Genomic DNA, 26850 nt, shown 5'->3' with positions numbered 1-26850 from the left:
AAAAAAAAAAAAAGAAAATAAGCCATATGCAAGTGCAAAACATGTCAAACTATTATGAACACATACACATCAGAGTATGTATGCTTTATCCCTTTAATTTCAATGTGAATTGTTAGAATTTAATCAAAGTGTGCTGCTGTATTAAAAATTACAATGTTTTAAGTGTTTAAACATTATAACTTTAATTGTAAAGCTTTAGTGATTAGAAAAATGAACATTTATACAATGGGTACTATGCAGCTATTAAAAAACAATGAATTTATGAAATTCTTAGACAAATGGATGGATCTGGAGGATATCATCCTGAGTGAGGTAACCCAATCACAAAAGAACACACATGGTATACACTCACTAATAAGTGGATATTAGCCCAGAAGCTCAGAATACCCAAGATACAATTCGCAAAACACATGAAACTCAAGAAGAAGGAAAACCAAAAGTGTGGATACTTCGATCCTTCTTCAAAATTCCCACTGAAGGGGTTACAGAGGCAAAGTGTGAAGCAGCGACAGAAGAAATAACCATCCAGAGACTGCCCCACCTGGGATCCATCCCATAAACAACCACCAAAGCCAGACACTATTGTGGATGCCAAAGAGAGCTTGCTGACAAGAGCCTGACATAACTGTCTTTTCAGAGGGTTTGCCATGCTTGACAAATACAGAAGTGGATGATCACAGCCATCTATTGGACAGAGCACAAGGTCCCTAGTGAAGGAGATAGAGAAAGTACCCAAGGAGTTGAAGGGTTTGCAACCCCATAGGAGGAACAACAATATGAACTAACCAGTACCCCCAGAGCTCCCTGGGACTAAACCTCCAACCAAAGAAAACACATGGTGGGCCTCATGGCTCTAGCTGCATATGTAGCAGAGGATGGCCTAGTCGGTCATCAATGGGAAGAGAGGCCCTTGGTCCTGTGAAGGTTCTATGCCCCATTATAGGAGACTGCCAGGGCCTGGAAGCAGGAGTGGGTGGGTTGGTGAGCAAGGGGAGGAGGTAAGGGATAGGGAGTTTTCAGAGGGGAAACCAGGAAAGCGAATAACATTTGAAAGGTAAATAAAGAAAATATCTAATAAAAATTAAATAAAAAAAGAAAATCTAAACTAAACAAAACAGAAAAAGAAGGTGCTTCATCACATCCACTGGGTACAGAATTCTTATGTAGGACACCAAGCATAGGGCACAGAAATGCAAGTAGATGCTGAGTTTGCATCAAGCCAAAACTCCATAGCAAAAGAAACAGCCAATAGCATGAAGAGACAAAGCAGATATTGGGAGATATTTTGGAAAACCTTGTAATAGAGCCAGCCATATAGTGAACATGTGAGAAGCTCAACCAATTCAAGAGCAAGCTCCCATAATACAATAGAAAGTCCTGCTAACCTACATTATCCAAACAAGTAGCCAGAGGGCCATAAGTAGCCACTTCTCAGGACAAAGGCCCACAAATAGCCAGTAGATACCATGAACATGTGTTGTCATGAAAATTAACATTAAAATTACCATGACATATCACCTCATACCTAGGAAAATGAACATTTTTCAATACACAGAAGGCACATGATGAAAAAGATGTAGAGACACCTCAGAGCACTGTGGGTGTGAATGTAACTTAATACAGATACTTGAAAAAGTAATCATAGATCTTACCTTATGATCTAACAATCCCTTCATCTTTACACCCAAAGTAAATGTACCAGCTTTTCAGTGAGATCACAGTGCAATGTTTATTGATGAACGATTCACAACAGCTAAGTTATGCAATCAAACCAATTGATTATCAAACAACAATGGATAAAGAAAATGCTTTACCCATAGCTAGTAGAATACTATTTTTTCTGTATAAAATGATACATTTCTATTGGAAAACCCTCAATAAATGAGCACACAAACAAGGGGAGCCTTGTATAGCTGTAATCTTTAGACATGGAGGTTTGAAGTAGGAAGGTGACCAGTCCAAGGCTGACCTGCACAACAAAGAGATTTGGTTCAAAATGAAAATAAATATAACAACAAATGAAAGAAAAAGTACTGTCATAATTTTTCAAATTAAGGCTGTTTTGAGACCAACTATTCTTTGAGAGACAGCATACAGTTTCAAAGAGTAGAATAATTCAAAACGGATCTTGCAAAGAAAAAATAATTAGTATAAAGAAAGAAAAACCTCATTCCTGCTCAAATATTTAGTTTCTGATACTCTCCCCATACTAGGACATTTATTTACCAGACAGTAACACAATAGTAAATATTGTCTTCATATGCCCTCATAGTCTTTTAGATGCTGAATGTCTCTCTAAATATATTTTGAATTTAATTATTACAAACTGCTGCCGGGTCCACAATAATAACTTGTTTTGTTTGTTTTTTCTTCCTTTTGACAGTAGTTTTTAATGTAATTTCCTTGTTTCAGCTGTTATTTCTCATTTATTTTCCAAATGTGGGGCTTCTTCATACTTTTCATTTTTCTAGGCTTTTAGTATGTCAAGCTTTATTATCTGAGAACAAGTTGATGTTTTCCCATAGCATTTGTCACAGCAAAGTAAGTGAGTTTATTCTGACTCTCCTAAGTCTTTGCATGTGCTTAGGTTCTTTATTATGTTATAGTAGTCCCCAAAATGTGTAACCAGAATTTTATTGTGAGCATCCTTGACACACTAAAATATGAGAATAAGATTATTTCAAACTTTCTTTTAATTCATTTAAAATGATAAGTCTTGATGTCCAATTAGTGTTTTTCTTCAAAAGTAAAATTTAAGGAATATGCATGAATAAAAACAGAATAAAATGAGCAAAACTACAATAACACCTTAAATTATCCCTATACCCCCCCTCTCTCTCTGTGTGTGTGTGTGTGTGTGTGTGTGTGTGTGTGTAGATTATGCCTTTGATTCAGGCACACATGCATTAAGATCAAAGGACAACTTATTGAAGTCAGTTTTCTCTTTCATATGGGTCCAGAAGGCAACCCCAATCATCATTCTTGGGAAAGATACTTTTACCTAAAGAGACATTTCATTGACTCATTGTTTTAGAAATTTAAAGAAACTTATATTTTTATTTATATTTATATATGTGTCTGACTGTGTTTATGTATACACACACACACACACACACACACACACACGTACACACGCCTATACATAGACAGGTACCTATAGAGTCAAGAAGAGAGTGTCAGATCCCCTGGAGCTGGAGTTACAGGCAGGTATGAGTCTTCTAATATGGGTGTTGGGATCCAAAGACAGGGCCTCCCCAAGAACAGCCGACATTCTTAACTGTTAGTCTTTGATTCTGTCGTAATTTGTCTTAAGCATGTGATAGTGTATAATGCATCATCAGAGTTAGTGTCTGTTTAGTTTTAGAGGCATAGGTCTGTATAATTTCATCATTACTGTCCAGAGTATGGAAGAGAAGTTAGGCTGGACGAGGCTATAAGCAAACTAGTAACTTCTAGTGTTTTCCGAGTGTGCTCTATTTAATGGGAGGATACTCACCCATCATATGCAAGTTTGTAAATGGTGAAACGTAAAACTGTGAAAAGACCTATTTTACAAACCACCAGGCATCATTATTTTTTCTGTTTTGCTCAGGGTAACATTTATAATAAAAATAATTCTGAGAAAAAAGCGTGAAAAGAGACTACAATACACATTCCTTAAAAGGTTTCAGAGCATGTAAAAATCCATGCCTAATATAATCAAAGAAAAGCCTTTAGTTTTGTCTCCAGATAATTTTTAGCATTTTAACTCAGTGCAGCTTTGCCTACAGTAAATGATTTTTGATTGGCTAAAACCAGAAATAGAATAAAAGTGAGGTGACAAGTTCCCCTTGTTAGTATGAAAATAACTTGTTTTCACTGAAAGCCTCATGGTAGCCGATGCACAAAACAAATTACATTCTCAAATACAATGAAGGAAAATGGCTTCTTTGGTCTAAGCAGGAAGAAGTGCCTTTCACCAGAACAAAGCATGCAAGTTATGATATGCTCCCACTGGCTCATTGCTGTGTAGATCTTACACAAACTAAAGATGAGAAACAAACGATATTAGTAATGTAGTCATTAGGCAGTTGGTAAATGTTTTGTATGTATTTATGTATAGTATCTGGAATTCCATTCACTGTCTTAGGTGGTACATATGTGAAGATGCATTCCACCTGTGATGTCCATCTAGCTACCAGTGTCAGGAATATATAGTGTATGTAAGGACAAGTAGGAGGTTAGATGGTTAGAGTGTGTGTGTAAAACAGGATGGTGAAGCACTGTCTTTGAAACCCTGATTTTGCCAGGCAGTGGTGGTGCACGCCTTTAATCCCAGCACTTGGGAGGCAGAGGCAGGAGGATTTCTTAGTTTGAGGCCAGCCTGGTCTACAGAGTGAGTTCCAGGACAGCCAGGCCTACACAGTGAAACCCTGTCTCGAAAAACCAAAAAAGAAAAAAGAAAGAAAGAAAGAAAGAAAGAAAGAAAGAAAGAAAGAAAGAAAGAAAGAAAGAAAGAAAGAAAGAAAGAAACCAAACCCTGATTTTGCACAATCCTGGTTATAGCCATGACCCTAACACGAGCAAATTGACAGGGGTTCTGAATATGGGTATCAAAGCTTGAATCCTATATCCTCATGCCATCTTTTCCTAAGTACTGAAATGTTGAACACATTATTTGGCTATTTTGTTATTCCAAATCTTATTAAATAAAATAGGAATAGGAATAGCCTTAACTGTCTTAGAATTATTATAAGAATCAGATTATAAGTGCTTATGTCCAAACCTTTTATAGACTAATGATAGCTGTCACATTCCAGACATCTAATATGTTTTTGTACATAGATTATGCAATATCTCCCTCTCTCTCTCTCTCTCTCTCTNNNNTATATATATATATATATATATATATATGCATATATATATGCATACATATATATGCATATATATGCATATATATATATATATATATATATATATATATATATATATATATATATACTTATGAAGAGGGTTTTTTCCCCAAGATTTATCTTGGCTTGAATTTTGAGATTATGTAATGGCAGATTATTTATTACAGAAGGGCAAACTACAAACATTATTTATTTAAACTCCAGGAAAAGTCACACAATTCTGAACTACAGGGATATACATAAAAAAGTGCTAAGCATTAAATGCATGACATCATTGATGAAAGTGGTTGGAATGAAGGGATGCTAGTTTTGAACTTTCAGTTGGACTTTGGTTCTATAAATAGTAGAGGGCTACCCAGCAGGGATAAAAAGAGTTTTTGTGATTTTCTCACCAGCAACATGTAAAAGAAACAGTATTAAATATTTTACAGCAGGTGAAAAACAAATTACTTAAGATGCCAAAATATCTTTTTTTATTTTTATTTTTTTTATTTTTTCAATTTATTAGATATTTTCTTCATTTACATTTCAAATGCTATCCCGAATGTCCCCTATACCCTTCCCCAGTCCTGCTCCCCTATCCACCTACTCCCACTTCTTGGCCCTGGCATTCCCCTGTATGGGGCATATAAAGTTTGCAAGACCAAGGGGCCTCTCTTCCCAATGATGGCCGACCAGAGCATCTTCTCCTACATATGCAGCAAGAGACACAAGCTTTGGGGGTACTGGTTAGTTCATATTATTGTTCCATCTATAGGGTTGCAGACCCCTTCAGCTCCTTGGGTACTTTCTCTAGCTCCTCCATTGAAGGCCCTGTGCTCCATCCAATAGATAACTATGAGCATCCACTTCTGTATTTGCCAGGCACTGTCACAGCCTCACATGAGACAGCTGTATCAGGGTCCTTTCAGCAAAATCTTGCTGGCATGTCCAACAGTGTCTGCATTTGGTGGCTGATTATGGGATGGATTCCCGGATGCCAAACTATCTTAAAGACAGGATTGCTTGAGTTTCCTGTGCTTCACTTAAAGGCAGTTAATGGCACCAGATCCAGACTGAAAGCAACTGCTATGTCTACAAATTTATACATTTCAAATAGCTCCTTAATTACACATACTATCTAAATATTTACATCTAAATCATATCACTAACTGTATTTTCATATCACCACCTATATACCGTGTTCTGCTTCTATTGGGCACTGAACTACCATCTACTGTTCCTCTGCTCCATGTAGACTCCAAGAATACTCATTATCAATATTATTAATCTTATGAATGGATATTCTATAATATACTGTTCATTTTTCTGCAAAAACACCTATCCATCCATAATTCAAAGTCAGATTGAGATCAGAGTCAAAGGGTTTACAGATCTAGAAGATATTAGAGAGTGATTCCTCCTGGATTAGGAAAAATAGATGCGGTGATTTTATGAATTGTAACACTTTATCCTCTGCAAGGAATTAAAGATAGTTTGAGTTATCACCGAGAAAAATTTTGAATCCAAGTACCTGACTCTTTCTATTTAGGGACAAAGTTATGTCCAGTCACCACCTTGAGATGGAAAGAATACAAGTATACCTTACTATAGCAGCCATCATAACATAAAGACTAAACCATCTTACTATTTTTCCTTAGGTGCTGGGAACCAAATAGAAGGTCCTGTTTATTCTAAGTGAACACTAAATTACTCTCCCAGCCCTTTGACAGACATATTTCTATAAAAAATACTTTCTGGATGATAATATAGCATAGTTGATGTAATGCTTGCTATGTCATCAGTAGGATCTAAATTTAGATCACCAGCGTCAATATGAAAGCTAGATATAGTAGCAGTCATCTATAACTGTATCAGTAGGGGATCATGACAAGAAGGCTATTAGATCTCAGGGGCCCTATAGCCTAGTCAAATCAATGAGCTGAAGGTTGAGTGAGAAACCCCATCTCAAAATAAAATAAATACAATAATAAAAATAAAATATAGCCTTTTTCTGCCTGAAGCTTTCACACCTACTTCAAGCAATATGAACCACTACAAACAGGCTTGTTTATGCTTCTTCTGTCATATTCCTCAAGGAGGGGGTTTAAAGCTCAATTCCAGGTGGATTACTCTACATCTTCTGTTCACATGTGAGAACTTACTCCCATTGTTCCTGAAGGAGTTATGCAAGTTTTCAAAAGAGAAAAGTAAAGAGGAGTGATGCCCAGCTTGTAAACAAGATTTGAAAAACGACAACATCAATTGACAGATCAACATGGATGGAAGAAATCTCGCAAGGCTAAACTCCTAGATGGAGAGCTGCAAGCCATTAAGGATTGCTGAGAAGGGGAGAATCAGTATTCTCGATAGTCAAGTCTCTTTATAGGTTATACAGTCCCAAGTAATCATCCAGAAATGTACATTCACCTCAGCAAAACTAAATGAACTCAGCAAGTTATATTTACAAATATTTGCTTATTTGTGCATTTGTGAAACAATAATAATTAAAGAATAAGAGGCCATAAATTTGAGAAGGAGCCGAGGGAGCACAGAGGTATTAAAGGAAGGCAGGGATATAGGGAACTGATGTAAATATATCCATATATGAACTTCTTGAAAACAAATAGCAAAAGGTAGAGAAATAATTGAAGGATATATCTGCTGCCAAATTAAGACATCTACACATGCCACTATGAACTGTAACTAGCACACATAGTACATTGTATACACTATATGATTATTTAAACTTCCTTGAAATATTGTATATCTTTCTTTTCTTTCTTTTTTTTTTTTTTTGTCTGCTTTTTATAAAGTATCCTGTCATTAGAGAAATGTAAGGCAAACCCGTAGTGAGACATCAGTGTGGCCGGAATATATGAAAGTGCTGAAAATAGAAAGTATTGGAATTGGATGTGGAAGCAGTGGGATTCTTATGCTTTTCTGACTTCAATGTAAAATGGATAATAGCTCCGAAAATGAGTATGACAATTCTTACAAAACCATATCTGCAACTACTATGAGACACACAATTGCACCTTTGGGCAATTTCACCCTCATTGGTGAAATATTTGTTCACAAAATACTTCATCTATGACTGCTAATACTGACTTTTTTTTTCACAATAGCCGCAAAATGGAAACAATAAACTTGTTCCACAATGGATGAATGGCTAAATGAAAGACACTACATTCTTGCTTTGGAATATTATTTAGAATAAACATTACATATCATTGAACACAATAATATATATGGAACACAAGGTAGTTAAATTATACTGAGTGGAAAAAAAATACCAGGATAATCACATGCAGTAATCAATAACAGTCACAAATGAGAAAATCATGTGGCTGAGTAAAATGGTGGTTAGTGGGACAGGTGTAATAGTTAGTAAGCTGAATAGCCTTGTGTGTTGTTCAAGGATCTTAGCGATAGCTTTTCATCTTTGCTGAGGTGCCACTTCCTTGGTTCTATAATAGAGCTGCACAGAGGATAGGGCAGCTATGCTTGAAGTAAGTTCATGAAAACTGGTAATTTCTGATGGTAGCCTTTTAAACATTGATTTATTTATTAGTGACAAATGTAAGAGCTTCCATGCAGAAGTTGAAACAACATGTAGGAATTGATTTTCTCCTTTCCCCAATCTGGGTTCTTGGATTTGAACTTAGATCTCTAGGTTTGGCAGGAGGGATCTTCACCTACTGAGTCATCTTCAGGCTCTGGTTTTAGTCCTTCAGATAAATCGATGTAAATTTTCTGGTTGGCCACATAATGTCCTAGACCACAAAGTATCACTGTTGAGGAGATGGAGCATGGTCTGACTTCAAACTACTTTGTAGATTCTATTTAATCTAAAGTTGCTACAAAACAAGTAAGCATGGTTTTAAATAAACCAAATTAAAAGTATATAGAATCACAGCCATAAAAAAAAAGATGTCCAAGTTTACCCTCAGAGAAACCAGGCAAGACTTAAAAAAGTAATGGGGCAATATATCATTATAAAGTGATGAAGGCTCCATGTCATCATGAAAGTGGAAATTCTCCCATATCTCAGGCTTAAATTCTACCATTTCTATTAGGATTCTAGTTTGCACTCTGACAGAACATTTAAGGAAAACTACATCAAGAGTTGCTAAAAAAAACTGCCCTAGTTACAATTACCACGGACAGAAAGATGCTAGTAAGATAAAAGGACAGTTAAAAACAAAACAAAACAAAACACCTGGACTTTCCAGTGTGATTGTTTACTCCTAGAAACAAGTAGCTAATTCTACAAGTGGAGAGGGGTTGATTAAGTTTCTCATGTGGGAAAAGATCAGATTACACTTCATCCTTTAAAACAGCAAACAGGTAGATCTGAAATATAAGAATAAAGAGAAAAATGATAAAACTTGCTACAAAGTCCATTTTTAAAACCAGCAAAATCAGTCTGCCATATTGTCCATGACTGTAACATCAGCATATGAACACTGGAGAGAAGAGGAAAGGTTGCAGTTTAGGACCTATATGGACTACACAGAGAGATTCTGTTTCAAAGAAAACAATGGAGTGTTGGAAAAGCCATTGAAAGAATCCTCAACAAAACCCAACATTGTTCTTACATTCAAAGAGAGAAATCCTTTCCTGAGGAAAAAAAAAATGGACAAACTTCTAAAATAAAGTTTGATATGCTTGATCACAGTAAAACTGTAATTTTCTGTCTTGCAAATATATATATATATATATATATATATATATATATATATATATATATATATATGAAAGTACAAATTAAAGTAAGCATTTCAATGCATTAAGAGAAATTACTCAAAAATTTTACCTTGACAGAGTAAAGGGATTTTACAATAAAGAAAGAAGAAAATCCAAAGTAAAATGTGGCATTTCATGTAGAATATATATTATATTATATTATATTATATTATATTATATTATATTATATTATAAACAAATGAAGACAGCCACACTTACTGCTTAAGGAATACAAACAAGAGGAAGGGATGAGTGCTTTCTAACACTGGCTGAGGACATTAGATGGTCATTGTACTCATGAACTTGCAGCAGCTGTGGGTACCTGTAATATTCTTGAACACAGGTGCACCCATGGGCATTTCATCAGAGATGGGGGGTGTGTGTCCTGAAACATTCCATCCTCCCTAAAGGATTATTGTACATTAATGGTTGCCTGAAGGTGGGGAAGGATAATTTTCTTCAGTGGTGTAGACACTGTTGCAATGTCCATACTCCCATGAGTACTCCCCAAATTTAAATGAGACTTGTTTGAAGAAAAGTTTCAGCAGAAGAAGGAGGGTGATAGAAAAAGGTAAGATAGAGGCAAGAACAATGTAAATGCTTTGTATACATGTATAACATTTTCAGGGCATAAAAAGACAAGGCATTTTGTTAACAATTGGCCAAACATGGTAGTTAAGGTATGAAAGATTTTACATCACCTAGGCAGGTAATTACTAATCACATGCAAAAACAGTGCCAGCTACAAATATATATCCCATCAACCTTGTCTACCCTTCCCTTGCAATGTAGCAAGCCAAACCCTGGTACCATTTTGGCTATCTATATGTAGAAAGTATACATGTCATCTTTTCTAACACTAAGTAACCCCACAGAGCATATTCTAACAAGTTCATGAAGATTCTGTATGGCATTTATTTAAATAAAAACACATTAAACTAAAAACAAAAAAACAAACAAACGAAAACAACAACAACAAAAAAGAGAGAATGACCTCAATTTACAAGTATAAATATAAAAACTGTAAAACTGAATGATCAAGTTAATTACAAAATGGTACTTTAAAAAAAAAAAATGTGTCTATGTGTGTGAGACCAAACACTCAGGTTCATGTATCCAGATGAATTGTTGATGGATTAACGGATGGATGAATGGACAGATGAATTGACTGATAGTCTGAGCACAGATAGCCACATTATTTGAAATAACCATTCCTTTAGCAAATATAAGGAGCAAGTGTTGGAAGTAAGGTTTTAGCTGATGCTTTGTCATTTGTTCTTTTGTTTGTTGGTGTTTTGTTTGTTTTTTATATGTGCTGGGAGTGGGGTTCTGCCCAGCTCCTTTGTGCTCTTTGGTTGGTTGTTCAGTCTACGGGAGCTACCAGGGGTACTGGTTAGTTGACACTGTTTGTCTTTCTATGGGGTTGCCATCCCCTTCAATTCCTTCAATCCCTCCCCTAACTCTTCCATAGGGGTCCCTGATTTCTTCCCAATATCTGACTGTGTCTGTGTCTGTCTCAGTCAGCTGCAGGGTAGAACCTCTCAAGGGACAACCATACTAGTCTTCTGTCTGCAAGCACAACATAGCATCACTAATTGTGTCTGGGATTGAGGTCTTCCCATGGACGGGTCTCAAATTGGGTTGTTTACTGATCAGCCATTCCTTCAGTCTCTGCACTCATAAGTGAATATTAGTCAAAAAGTATAGTATACCTGTGATACACCCTATAGACCCAGAGAAGTTAAACAAGAAGGAAGGCCCAAGTACCCAAGTACGTACGGATGCTTGAATCCCATTTAGAAGGGGGAACAATACAGTCAATGGAGGCAGAGAGAGAGAGGGAGGGACCTAGGTGGGAGAGGGAAGGGGAGGGGAAAAGGGGGCAGGATCACGGGTATAGAAAGAGCTAGGAGGAGAAAGACTCAGATGAATGGAATATGAATGGAAACATTCAGCTGCCAAGGGTGAGGGGTGCTGGGAATCTTAGGTAGTCCCAAAGATCTTGTATAAGGGATGTTCCCAGGAGTCAATGAGGATGACTCATATCCCCAACAGTGGGGATATGGGACCTGAAAAGACCACCTACAGTAGCCAGACAGAACTCCCCAGTGAGGGGTGGGGACATCAACCCATCAACAAAATATTTAACCCTAAATATGTGCTATATAAAAGAAAAAGAAATTCAGGGGCTTCGGTGTTTTACAGCTTTGAAATGATCTAAGCCAAAGGGGACACACCAAGTTAACATCTGCTAAGTCTCAATAATAGTGTTCACCTTATCTGATCCCATAACTTCTATGTATTGAAAATGTTTAATAATTTGAGGCAGATTTTCTAAGCCATCAGGAAAGATAGAGGTAATGGACAGATAGCAGCTTGACTAGTCATAAACCTGTGGGTCTCTTGCAGCAGTTTTATTTTATCCTTCCAACTCCTAAAGCAGTATAACCTGGAGAATGAGATGTTCTTCTGGGAGGATTTAATGCTGGGGGGCGGGGGTACAAGTGTTCCCGGGGCAGTTTGAAGTGGGCGTGACATTCTGCAATCACTCTTCCTCATTGTGTGTGTACCCCAGGGTCAGGATAGCGGGAGGATGGCAGGATTTTGAGTAGAAGTGCACTTGGCATTGTGGAGGACAGATCCCTTGGGTAGGGAAGCACATTTAGCAACACTGACAAGTGCCTGCTCAGGGTTTTTTACCTATGGGTGTCTGAAGGTCAGCAGGACCCATAATGCAGCCCACCTCCACACATCTGGCAGTTTGGGAAAACATGAGGAGTCTGGCTGTCTTCAACATTTTCTCTAGAGCACAGCGGTCCTGAGAAGAGTTTTTCTTCTCTTTAGTGATTAGTTTTGAGAAAACATATAAAAAAAATAATTAAGCGCCTCAATAATTTCCAGACTTTTATGAGTTTGCGTTCTGGTGATCTTTTATATTTATATTTTATTTTCAAACAGATCTTATTCTATCGTCCACTCCAATTTGGTTCCCAATCATTAAGAGAAACCATTGTCTGGATCAAAAAAAGATCTGTTTTTAATACAAGAAGGAGGATTTTAAAGTCTGCATCTACTTCTCTTAGATTATAAACTCTTCATTGTCCCACACCTAGAATATATTAAAACCCATCTACAAGTGGGTTAGAAGTACAGGTGTTGTCCATGGGGATGCAACAATATCAGCTCTTACTACACATAAGTTTGAGTTTTCTGTCAGATGTTATGATAAACACTCTTCCTAACGAAATTAGGGGAAGAAAGTGTTTAGTTAAGGTACAATTCCAGGTCATGACCCAGTGTTCAGAGAAGGTATTTTTTTAATTTTTGAATTTATTTTTTAATTGGATATTGTCTTTATTTACATTGCAAATATTATCCCCTTTTCTAGTTTTACCTGCTAAAACTCCCTATCTCCTTTCTCTTCCCCCTGCTCACCAACCCACCCACTCCTGCTTCCTGGCCCTGGCATTCTCCCACACTGGGGCACACAGCCTTCATAAGACAAAGGGCCTCTCCTCCCATTGATGTATGACTAGGCCCTCCTCTGCTGCATATGCAGCTGGAGCCATGAGTCCCACCATGTGTCTTCTTTGGTTGGTGGTTTAGTCCCTGGGAGCTCTGGGGGTTCTGGCTAGTTCATATTGTTGTTCCTCCTATGGAGCTGCAAACCCCTTCAGCTCCTTGGGTCCTTTCTCTGGCTCCTTCATTGGGTATTCTATGCTCAGTCCAATGGATGGCTGTGAGAATACACCTCTGTGTATCTCCTGTATCAGGCTCCTGTCAGCAAGCACTTGTTGGCATCCACAACATTGTCTGGGTTTGGTGACTGTTTGGATCCCCAGGTGAGTCAGTCTCTGATGGTCTAGAGAAGTTATGGTAGAAACTCTAACAGGAACTTGAAGTTGAAAAAAAAAACAAGAAAAAATAAAACAAGAAAAACAAACAAACAAAAGCACACGGAAGACCACTCCTTGCTGGCTTGCCCACAGGCTAGTCATTAGCTTCTTTTTGCTCTTATAGCCACCTATCTGTGGGATAACGCCTCTCATATTTACAGTAGGTATTCCTATATTGGCTCCAGTTAAAAAAGATCCCCATACAGACATACTTATACCCTAATCTGACTCTGGCAATTTAGACTTTCCTTTGAGATGACACTAGTAAAAGAAGATCAATGAAACTCGGGCCATCGGGAAAACCAGGGATGACCCCATTAAGAAGGTCTTCTTTTTGCTTCTGGGGTTGTGTCCTCTGCCATCTGGAAAGAATGTTTCATCCTTTACACATCTCAGTAAGTAAAAGTTACAAATTTTTAATTGCTGGCTATTGGGACCAATCAGGGGAAGGAGAGAAAATCTGGAAGTGGAATACTCAGGAGCCTATACAAAGGCTGTCAAGGAGTGCCTATGTGAACTCTCTCCTCTGCCACCCCTCCCATCCCCTTGATGGGGGTTGTTTGTTCTAATAAAACTTGCCATTTTTTTCCTCTTTATTTTCTCTGCGGCTTGTGTTTCTCTGTTCCCAGCTCCTACCATGTGTACCTCTTACTTCCATTCTTGGAGAGATCCTTTGAGTTACCTGAATCAGAACCCACATGACTGACACTTAGCTCTCCCATGGGACCATCTCTCTCTTCAGTTGTCAATAGGCTTTTCAGATACCTTTGCTTCCTCTTTATGTGTTCTTTGTCCAGGTTGTGCAATTCTTTGTCCATCCTGTGGAATGAAATAAACAATACCACTAGATGACCACCCTGTACCCAAAATCTCAGAGACACTAGGTGGTGTTTCGTTGAGAACAAAAAAAAAATCACTGGGGCAATGTGAAATTGGTGTAATTTTTGGTTAGTTATTCTGAGAAGCAATTAAAAATTTCTTTCCCAGGATTATCATAGCCTTAAAAGTAAATAGCACATAAACCATAAGACTAAGCATATTAGAGTCTGAGAAACTGTGGTAAGAAAATAAAATTTCCCTTTGATATAAGTTTCAGACCTTAAATCACTGAAAAGTGAGAATCAGTGATATCATGGTTGAGGCCTGCCTAGTCCTGGAACCAGACCAAAGGGTAAGAGTATAGGCTCAGTTGATCTTCTTATCCCATGCTGCAGTTGCTAAAGAATTTCTCATAAGGTATATGTGAACAAATATATAATGTTATCACCACATTGCCTGGTACACATGTGGTGCCATGGGCTTTCTGATGTACTGTCATAGCAAAGTCACAGTGTCCAGCCATTCAACTAAACATCAAATCTGAGATCTGGTGTGGAGATTCTTTGAAAACTTAACTGTCCTTAATCTGTGGCTTTTTGTTTGTTTGTTTGTTTTTGTTTTATTTTGTTTGGTTTGGTTTGGTTTGGTTTGGTTATTTGAGACAGGGTTTCTCTGTATAGCCCTTGCTGTCCTGAAACTCACTCTGTAGACCAGGCTGGCCTTGAACTCAGAAATCCTTCCTGCCTCTGCCTCCCAAGTGGTGGGACTAAAGGCATGTGCCACCACTGCCTGGCCTGTGGGTTGTTAATAGTAGAGATCATTCTAGATTTTTCTCCTCATTTTGATAAGTGAACAGGCTTCCATAAAAAAGAGGGTATTTGTATACAAGAGCCAAGGGCTGGAGATGGATGGAAGATGGGTTGGTATGGGCACAGGGGACAAAGTTTAAGTCAGACAGAGGAATAGTAACTGGCAGTTTAGAATGGGACTCTAATGAATCATAATGTTTCACGTGATTAAAAACTGCTGAAAAAGTAGATTCTAAATGTTCTACTGGACAATAAAAAAATGGTAAAGCTGAGCACTGGTTGCTCATTCAGTGGACCCAGGATTGATTCCTAGAATACACATGATGGCTCACAGCCCTCTCTAACCCCAGTTCTAAGGGATTAGATGCTCTTTTCAGGCTTCCAAAACATTATGTACACAAATTATGCACAGGGAAACATATAGGCAAAACAAACCACATATACAAAAAAGTTAAAGAAAACCAGAAATGAACATAATAATTGTGATTTAATAAATCACAGTAGACATTAAAGAAATTCAGAATAGTATAAGAAAATACTATAAAATCTATACTCCATTACATCGAAAAACTAAAAGAAATTAGCAAATTTTTAGGTTCATTCAAACCACTAAAATTAAACCGAGAAAGGATTAATTACCTGAACATACCTATAAAAATGAGAAAATTGAAATGGTAATAAAAAGGCTTCCAAGTAAAACTAATTTCAGGCCCAGATAGATGCATAGCATAATTCCACCAGACTTCAAAGAAGCTCTACAGCTAACTGTTTTTAAATTGAAAAACAAAACAGAACAAAACAAAACAAAACCAAAGAAACAATGACAACAAAACAAAACGAAACACACAAAAAATAACATAAACAAAGGGAGGAATAGAAAAGAAACAAAATAAGCACACCCAAAATCCTTCCAAGAAACCAGTGCAACCCCAGTGTCCAAACCAGGCTAAGATACAACAAAATGAAGACTATTGTTCATTATCCCTTATGAGCATAGACTTTAAAATCCCCAATAAAATACTTACAAACCAAACACAGATATACATTAAAATATTATTCTCTATGACCAAGTTAATAGTCTATGACAACATCAGCTTTATTGGCTTTGTTGCAAAGATCAATGGATGGCTCAACATATACAAATCAATAAATATTATAAATCATATAATGGATCATTAGGGAAAAGTAACACAATCACATCAATACATGCAAGAAACCCAACATCTATTCATAATAAACCCCAATAATTAAAATGGTTAGAGGGAAGATAGTTCAATATAGTAAAAGTTATATAAAAAAATTACAACCAGCATTGTTCTAAAAAAACAATGCTTTTCCTTTTTTTTCCAGGAAAAGTTGGAAGCAATCTCCTTGAAATTGGAAATGGTGTAGGCTGTCCACTAACACCCTCCTCATTACTGTACTTGAAGCACTAGCTGAAGCAATAAGGAAAGAGAAGTAAAGAGGAACAAAAAAAAGGAAAAGAAGGCAAATTATCCAAATGTCTAGATCATATCTCATATGATATATGACAAGCCAAAAATTATACCACAGAAACTCTAGAAACAATCAACATTTTCAACAAAAAGGCAGTACACAACATCAGCTTACAAAAGCCAATAGCTATTCTATACACCAAATATAAACACAAAGGGAAAGTGATCATGGACAGGTCTGAATTCACAACAGTGTCAAAGAAAATAAAGTATCTAGGAATAAAATGAACTCCTGAGATCAAAAGAGTAAAAGACCTCTCTATAAAAATTTAAATCTCTAATGAAAAGATAAATATTAGAAAATATAGACATGGTCCAGGATTTGTACATTTAATACTGTAAAAATGAAAATTTTACCAAAGGTCATTTATAAATTCAATTCACACCCAGAAAGCCAAAGTAACCCTGAACAATAATAACAAAGAACAAAAGCAATGCTGGATCAGTGACCATGGCAGACGTCAGACATATATAGTCCTAGTAGAGGAACCAACCGAAAAGCACATAGACCAATGGAAGTAAATACAAGAACCAAACATTAGTACATGTAAAAAAAAAAAAATCATGTACTTAACAAAGATGCGAGACAAAATCATCTTCATCAAATGGTACAAGGACAACTGGGAATCCACATGTACAAGAATAAAACTTAGATCTGTTTATCACCTTGCACAAAAAGTAACTCCAGTGGAACAAAGACTTAAATGTGAAATCTGAATTACCGAAACTTCCAGATGAAAACATAGGTAGTACCCTTCATGATAGAGGCATAGAATCGGGCTTCCTCTAAAGGCCTCCATTTGACAAAAAATTAAGGTTAACTATTGATTAACGTTCAACTCATGACGGAAAACTTTCTGTAACACCAAAGAAAGAAGAAATTGAATGAGATGGAAGTCAACAGAATGGGAGGGCCTCTTTGCCATGTATGCATCTGTCAAAATATAACTATCTAGAATTAATGGTATATGCAAACAGAATACATTTTAAAATAAAATGTTCAAAAACTGGGCTGTGGAACTGAACAGAGAGTTCTCAAAAGATAAAATAAAAATTGCTAAGAAATACCTCCAAAGTGTACAACATCACCAGCAATTCTTAGATTTCATCTTAACCCAGTCAGAATGGTGAAGATCATCAAAGTAACCAACAACAAATGCGATAGAGGAGGCGGGAAAAGGGAAAATGTCATTTCACTCTTGGTGCTACTGAAAACTGCTACATGTAGAAATCAGTGTGGGAACCCTGAAGAGACCAAACACAAGTCTACCACACAATCAACCTTGTATGCTACTCTTTAGCATATGCCCAAAGTACTGGACAACTGACTCCATAGATACTTGCTCAGCAATGTTCATTACTTTTCATAATATATAGGAAATGGAAAAATCATAAATGGCCTTTAACTAACAAATGGAAATGTAGTAAATATACACCATGAGTATTCAGCTGAAAGAAAATAGAAATATCTGGCCAAATGGATGCAACTAGAAAGTATCACATTGACTGAACTAACCAGGAAGACAAATGTCGTATGTTCTTTATCTTCTGTGGCTCCTAATCTTCAGATGTAAGTATATAACCTGGATTAAGCAGCCAAAACGGGAAATTAAAAATGGGATCAAAGTGGGATGGGCAACAGAAGGTAGAATAGGATTGTAAACGTAATTTGAAGAGGGTAAAAGGGGAAGTTGGGCCGGTAACTGAGAGTGGGAAGGGAGGGTCAATATAGAAGGAGGAGGGTGGAAAGTGAGAACAGTTTTTAAAAAAGTCATCAGGAATATAGTTTCCTAAAGTCATGAGCAGTACAAACATATCTATATGTACACATACACATAAACAGTTAAACAAAATCTTCCTTCCTGGCCTAGCAATGTTTCCCCGAAGGCCATAGAGTATCAGATACAGAAAAAAACAAAATAAAATTTCAGGAATGTAAATATCTCTTACGAGTTGTTGTTTCAAAGATGCTAAGAGATTTCTGAAACATCATAAGCTATTCATGTTGCCCTTGGTTGTCTCTGAGAAGTTGAAAGTAAATCCCTATTGCTGAAGACACCATGTAGTGTCCATACAAGTTCCAGTGAATCCTAGTTGGATCTCACCTGGAAGCCTGTGGTCTAAGAGCTCACGTTTATGCTATCAGATGGTGCTATGAAAGTTTACAAGGGAGAGAAGCAACCAAGAGTCCTTCCAAGCTATGATACCTATGGATAATAACAACAGCTATCATAGCACATCAACCATAAAAGTACCCTGGTGCTATTCATATCTTAGATGAACCAAAACTTCCCTAATTGGACATAAGGCCTGCTTGACAAGAAGGAAATCATGCTTGATACTGGAAACCTAGCTAACTATCCAGGCCTCATGCAGTCATAGATCTTAGACAAGAACCTACAACAGACACTTTAATAAATCATCATACTTTCAACTTCATTCTCAACATTTTTTCTTATACTCACAGGTCAGTATAGCTTTCAGCTCTCAGAAAGCTCTCTTTGCAACAGACCGAGACCGTTAAAAAATAACAAATGATCAAAATGTGGAGAAGAGGTGATCTGATTCTGTGTTGACCAGGCCCAACTGATAAATCTGAATCATATACCTTCTGCATCTAAGGCTGGTGGCAGAACCTGTGCAAGAGCCAGAGGAACAGATGTCTGCTATGAGAATATCTCCTAGAAATGACAGGGAAGTGTCACCCTCAACAATGTGGCTACATGAACAAGTGTAATATCAATAGGTAGTCCAACGTAGAAGAGGGAATCTCACAGGGCTCCAAACCTAGGCAATTACCTCAGGCAACTCAGAAATGATGAGAGAGGAAGAAAATCTTCCCCAAGAAAGAATCCCCCCAATTAGTTGCCTAATACCAAGTGGCCAGTTCTGAAGTAATACACTTTGATAACCATGCACACTGATAAGATTGTACAGAAACTAAAGTAAAAACAGTTGGCCAGAGGTCATGATTTGAGAGAGAAGAGGGAGTCTATACCTGAAGTATGAGTGGTGAAAGAGGAAGGGAAAATGATGTATTCTATTTTCATTTCAAATAATATAAAAAATACAGGTAAAAATAGCTAGTAGTGAATTCATTAGTTAAGCTGATCTAATTATCACACATTGTAAGCATATATCAAAACATCACACTGTGCCCCTTAAATAGATGCATGAATTATTTACTAATCAAAATAAAATTAAGAAATAAAAATTTAAAAGCATAAAAGAGTTTTCTGATGGCTTGCTGTATATATTTCAGACTTGTTGAGCCAGAGTCTCATCACATAAGCTAATTACTTAGCACACATCTCTTACCATGCTGTTCCTCTTGTTGAACCCTGGCTAACAGAGGCACAACACTGTAAAACAGACAACTAGATACCACACTTGATTCAGGTAAGAGCTCTAATTGTGCAAAGGACCAGGATAAGCTTGTGTTTGCTTATCCTAGGAAGAGTCACACCAATAAGACTTGTTGCTATGCACATATATCACAGCATCTCTCAACTATAATTTGGGATATTAGAGATGCTTTTCATTTCAGTTGATGAAAACACGGAAACCTAATAAGTAGTTAATGTGAGGTAAATAGAAAAATTGTGGAGTTCTCAGCCCTAAATTGAGTATTTATATGGCACCTTTCACCCCAAGGCTCAGGAATCTTTGCAGAAGATGGAGCAGAAAGATTGCTTAGAGCCAGAGTGGTGAATAACTTCAAGGAAACTGTTTTGCAGTCACAACGTAGAAGATGCATATATAAACCCACAGTGATTGTTACAATATGGAAAAGACCTGGGAAAGTTCCAGTTAGACCATATCCCAGTATGGAGGAGGAGAGGTCAACATGTAAGCCTAAAACGAGCTGAGGAGCTATTATTATTTGACAGTTGCTAAGAGAGAGAGTCAGTTTTCTTTAAACATGTAATCCCTTGTACGCTGACGACACACACATTAGAGGAAATCCTCAAACAAAAAATTAGCTTGGCAACACACACTAGACGCAATGGGAGAAGAGGATGCGGGAAATAATTCAAAGTTGGGTGGGAAGGAATGGGAAGGTTCAAAGGATGATGGAGAGGGGGAAATTCAGGGTATTGGATAGGTTCAAAATGCATTGTATTTAATTCTCTATTAATAAACCTAACTTGGAAAAGAAATAAGAATCAAATACAAAATAGTGTGTCTACGTGCTTGCTCTATGGGGCTATGTTCAAATTTTTCCAGGGATAGAAACTTAAAAGAAAGTGAAAAATCCCCAAATTGTACTCAGGGTTTTAGAAAGGTCTCTAACTTAAAGTGCATTTGTATCTGGCTCCTCTTTTTGGGCCTGCCAGTATTCTGCCTGAAGTATAAATGATAATCCTATTATCTACTTTATTAAAATGCCATTAAATCATAAGCCTTGAATAAAATTCCAAAGAGAGAGTGATTAAAATGAAAATCAAAATGTCTCTGCCAATGCCTGTCGTGCTCCCCAGAAAGTTTATTGCTGACAGTATTTAGCCTGTGAAGCACTCCCTGCTTTAAGTCATGCTTTCCATGAGCTATTGCAAATGAATCTACATCCTCAAATCTGTGAACTTGTTGTTCTGTGAGTGTTCAGGTGGGCGCCAATGCTGTCATGGTCTCTTCCTTGCCATCAACGCAGTCCTACGAATACTGCTGCTTAAAAGGTCACTGAAAGAGTCTCAGATGATAGCCTGCTTCTTTGAAGACAACTTTTTTTTTTTTAAGATTATTCTTTCAGTCTTGTGAAGAGTAAAACAGTAAAGAAAATGGTGGGAGAAAAAGTGAGTTCATTAGTAGATAGTACACTTGATTGAAAGGGGAAAGAGGGCTAATGACACCAGTTACAAATTCAGAGGAAAAGGAGTTTCTCTTAGAAATTTACAGCTTAGCAACTAGGACCAGTACAGATAAAGAAGTACTTTTTGTATCTTTACTTTCAAACAACAACTTTCAAGTTTAATAGCAGGCAAAATTTCAGAAGGGAAAAAAATCCACTTAAATTTCAATGTCGAATAAACGACAAAAAAAATGTTGATGTTTCATGCAGCATTTTTTCCTAATTGGTACCTTAGTAGAGGGTGAATCCTTTTAAATTTCTAGCTTATGTAAGGCAGATAGATAACAATGCCCCCAGAAAGGTGCTCCATATCACATGAAATGTTATAAGGCTCAATTCCTAGGGAACAAATATGTCTGATGACCTGCCCATCACTTTGCCAGACGGAGGGTTGAACACTGAGCTAACAAGTCCTGGAAACACTCATGAGAGTTTGCTCTGAAGGACCTGATAAAACCAAGCTGCTTATTTGCAAACAGGAGTCCCTTTGCCCCCAACAACTTATCCTTTCATGGGTGAGCTATAGAGAAGTTTGCCACAGGGAAGACAAACCTGTAATTTTCTTTCGTTCAGTGAACTCTGGGAGCCAAATTCGCAAACAAAATCATGGTACATCCACCATGCTGCAGGACAGGCTTTATACCCAAGAGGATTTGGATAACACAAAGTCTCGAATGGTTTTTTAAAAAGAGAAAATTTGGGTGAATAGAAAAGAGGTATGGATCTGAGAGGAGATGGGAGAAAGGCATGAGTATGACATTCTCAAACATAATTAAATATTATTTTCTGAATTGTACATTAGTACTTGCATATTTCATATTATCATGCAGTTGCATGGATGAAAGATGAATGAGAAAATGGCACATACTCTAAAAGCTTATTATATTATAATATTGGTGCAGCACGATTGCCCTTCAATGATTGGTTCCTGATTTGGCCCCTAGAGTTCACCAAAGAGAGGAAAATTTTAGGTTTTTCTTCTCTGTGGCAAAGCCTTCTGTAGTTCATCAATATTATAACCTTATTATATGTGTTTATTGGATTCAAGAAAAATCACTAATTTTGACATTTTAATTTAAATCAAAGTTATTCAAATAACATTGGTTATTTAAATTACAAGACTTAAATTTTACTGCATTCAATTTCAGTATATTTTTAATAACATTATTTATACAAGGAAAAGTTAAAAAAAAAAATGTCGCTTTCCACATATTGATGGTTAGATCCTGTTGCTGATGACAACAACTACAGAGCTCCCTGAACACAGAGAAGTTGAGTTTGTGCCTGTCTTGAGCCTTCACCCTAGTGAAATGTTCATGGTACTGGAATTTATCCTGCATGCTACCACAGGAAAACATTAAACAGCAACTGAGCTACAAAAGTTTTGAACATGGTGACCTGCTTGAACGATACACTGGTGCAATTGTAACACAAATGTGGGACACAGACACAAGCACTAACTGATTGGAATTAAGTCCCATTCCATGAGATGGAACCCATGTATGACACTACACAGGCAGCCAATATATTGGAAAATCAAATACTCCTCTTCTCATAAAGGATTGTGGCAATAAAATGGCTCCTACTGACACTTAGCTGTGCTCATAGATCACTCTCACTCAGGCAGTATCAGAGAAGCTTCCTCCTTTGGTGAATTGAATATGTTTGTTCCCACACAGATTTATGCGTTTAAATGCTTGAGCCATAGGAAGTGGGACTGTTAGAAGGCATGACCTGTTGAAGTAGGTATGACTTGTTGGAGTAAGTATGTCACCGTGGGGGTGGACTTTGAGGTTTCCTAGATCTCAAGCTTTACTCACTGTGGAAGATTCTCCTCCTGACAGCCTTCAGATCAAGGAGTAGAACTCTCAGCTCCTCTAGAACCATGCCTGCCTGGACACTGTCATGATTTCTGTGATGATAATAAACTAAACTTCTTTAACTATAAGCGGGCTCTAATTAAATGTTTGCCTTTATAAAAGTTGCCTTGGTCATGGTGTCTCTTTACAGCAATAAAACCCTAATCAAGACAGAAAGTGAGAACCTTGGTGTATTCAGTTCTTAATGGGTGTCTACATCAACCCCTCTGTCAGAGCTTAGTCAACTTTGTGGAAAAGGAAGATAGAAGTATTTTAAGAGTCAAAAGGGATGGGTGATACTAGGGAAACAATATCTTTTGGACAAATAGAACTAATACACATATGAACTCAAAGTGACTGTGGCAACATGCATAAAATCTGCAGAGGTTCAAGCTAAATTAGGCCCCAGTGCTGAGATGGGGAAGAGAGGACATGAGTTGCCAGCCATAACTAAGAAGCTATCTTTAACTGACTTTGCTTACAAAAGTAAAACTCAGGTTTCTACAGTGAAGCCTCACTGGGTGTGTTAACCACACTTAAGGCTGGCCCCATATCAAGCAGTAGATGGCCAACACAAAACAAACTCAAGAGTGCTTGAGGTGTGTGTGTTTGTGTGTGCTGTTGCTTTCTGAGGGTAGTCTATATCTTACTGGTCTTGGACTTGTATATTATGGCTTCTGATTTTGTGTTTATATGGGATTTCTCTGTGTGTGTGTGTGTGTGTGTGTGTGTGTGTGTGTGTGATATGTCTCTGCACTTGTACATGTTTCCTGTGCTTTTTACATTGGCTCCTTTTTTATTGTTTGTTAATTTCTTTGTCCTATTCTTGTTTGTTCGTATTGTTTTCTTTTTTACATATATATATATATATATATATATATATATATATATATATTTAATAGGAGAGAGCAAAACCAGTGTGGTTAAGGGAAGTTGGGGCAGTGGGAAGGATCTTGGCAGAGTTGGAAGAAGGGGACTATGATCAGAGTATATTGTATGAAAAAAAATCAATAAAATCTAAAATTATTTAAAGTTTAAAATAAAATATTTTCTACTTCTTCTAAGTTTTTTCTAAATAAACCAAAATTGTTGTCATGTAAGAATTTCAAACCTATAAATATAACATTTTAAAATAAGAATTTCAAATATGTGAATATAACATTTAAAATAAAGAACATTGTTACCACTGTGTAAATTCTAGGAAGCCACTGGGAGAAGCACTAAATCAGGGGACCGGATGTCCTGGTGACGGTGGTTCAACTTCACCAGGTTCCTGAGAGAGCCCTGGTGAATCCAGCTGAGTCTATGTGAACTAATCCTGGTAGGGCACATGAGCAAAACAAGGTGCAGAGTCAAAAGAGAGCCTGGGGAAAAGATGGAAGTACAAATGAAATAATCAACATATAGAATCCACATTGACAGCAATGTGATTTTAGAATTCAAGGTAGCAGGATTCCCATTTACAGAGTGAAGGACATGCTCAGTACAGCAAAGGGACTCCAGGCAGGTACTGAGATTATAAGCTTTCTCCATAATATGTTTCCCTCCAGTTCTTATTTAAGGAACTACAGAGGTTTTCAGGAAATTAAGGAAAACTACAGCTTAATATGGATTAACCTTTGGACTCAAAGATTGTATTTGTCAGGTAAAGTTAATCCTCATTTTTATATTCTCTGTCACACAGCTGTGGGAATTAAATACAAATTTGTATGAGGCACTGAGTGTGGAAATAAATCTGTGTCAAATGAACTAAATAAGGTGACATAAAGAAGTATTTAGCACAGTGCCTGGAACTATCATAAATATTATTTCACTTTCTAACTGGCCATATATAGACCTGACTCAAAATTAGAATTCATTACATTCAGTGAAATCATGTGTATCTGGCTTATAAAACTTATTATCCAAGGCATAATTAATCAAGCATATCAAATTAGCTCATGAGTATTTGCTGAGCTTGTACAGCACAGGAGGCTCTGATTTCGATGTTAAATCATACTGTGTGTTTGGAACACTCAATGTGGATGATTCTAGATCAGATTCGTAGGAAGAAAGTAAACTGCTTTGGCAGTTAAAGCATAAATGTACTTGTGTGTTAGGTATTGTTTCCATTTGAGGGTAGGTAACTATTGATCATTGATATATCAGATCAAACATATCCCTAGTGTTTGTATTATACTCAGAAATATATGGATGATATGGTTTATCATTTATTTCGAATACAAGTTAACACAGGGAATCAACTTTTTATGTTGCATTCTAGTTATTTCAAAATTCTTGAATTTGTGATCTGTTATCTGTATTGTAAAAACTAATTTTCAAAAGGATGTGATCAGACAAGCTAAGTTACTGTGGGAGTTAATTTTTATTTTTTTTGAGAGTTAATATTGATTGTCAACCTGACAGGATCTAGAATTTCTCTAAAAGCCAAAACTCTGGATATGATTGTGAGTTTCAAGACTGAGTTATTTCATGTGGGAGGTCTTATTTTAGATATAGGTAGGAATACCTCAAGAGCAGGGCTCTACTAAATAAAAGGAGGAAAAGTGGGCTGTGTAGCTTTCATCTCTCTCTGCTTCCTGACTTTGTATGCAAAGTGACCAACTGCCTCACCATCAGAAATTCTGTAATGTGTAATTTTTGGTTGGTGGCTTAGTCTCTGGGAGCTCTGGCATGGTATGTGCTCAGTAATAAGTGGATATTAGTCCAGAGCTCAGAATACCCAAGATACAATTCAAAGACCACATGAAGCTCAAGAAGAAGGAAGACCAAAGTGTGGGTACATTGGTCCTTCTTAGAAGTGGGAACAAAATACACATGGGAGGAGATACAGAGATAATGTGTGGAGCAGAGACTGAAGGAAAGGCCATCCAGGGACTGCCCCACCTGGGGATCCATCCCATATACAGTTATCAAACCCAGACACTATTGTGGATACCAACAAGTACTTACTGACAGGAGCTTAATCTAGCTGTCTACTGAGAGACTCTGACAGTGCCTGACAAATATAGAGGTGGATGCTCTCAGCCAACCATTGGACAGAGCACAAGGTCCCCAGTGGAGGAGCTAGAGAAAAGTCCCTAGGAGCTGAATGGGTTTGCAGCCCCATAGGAGGAACAACAATATGGACCAGAAACCAAAGAGTACACATGGAGGGACCCATGGCTCTAGCCATGTAGGTAGCAGAGGATGGTCTTGTCGAACATCAATGGGAGGAGAGGCCCTTGGTCCTGTGAAGGCCCAATGCCCCAGTGTAGGGGAATGCCAAGACAGTGAAGCAGGAGTGGGTGGGTTGGTGATCAGGGGGCAGGGGGATGGGATAGCAGGTTTTCAGAGGGTAGCAAGGAAAGGGGATAACATTTCAAATGTAAATAAAGAAAATATCTAATAAAAAATAAATCCAAAAAAGGAAGTCCTGTAATAAAGTAAACACCCTTGAATTAAATAATTATTTTCTTCTTTAAATTGTTTTGTCAGGTATTTGATCACAAAAATTACAAAA

The sequence above is a fragment of the Mus pahari genome, chromosome 16 (genome assembly GCF_900095145.1).
Source record: "Mus pahari chromosome 16, PAHARI_EIJ_v1.1, whole genome shotgun sequence".
NCBI classification, from domain to species: domain Eukaryota; kingdom Metazoa; phylum Chordata; class Mammalia; order Rodentia; family Muridae; genus Mus; species Mus pahari.
This window is presented reverse-complemented; position numbering follows the sequence as displayed.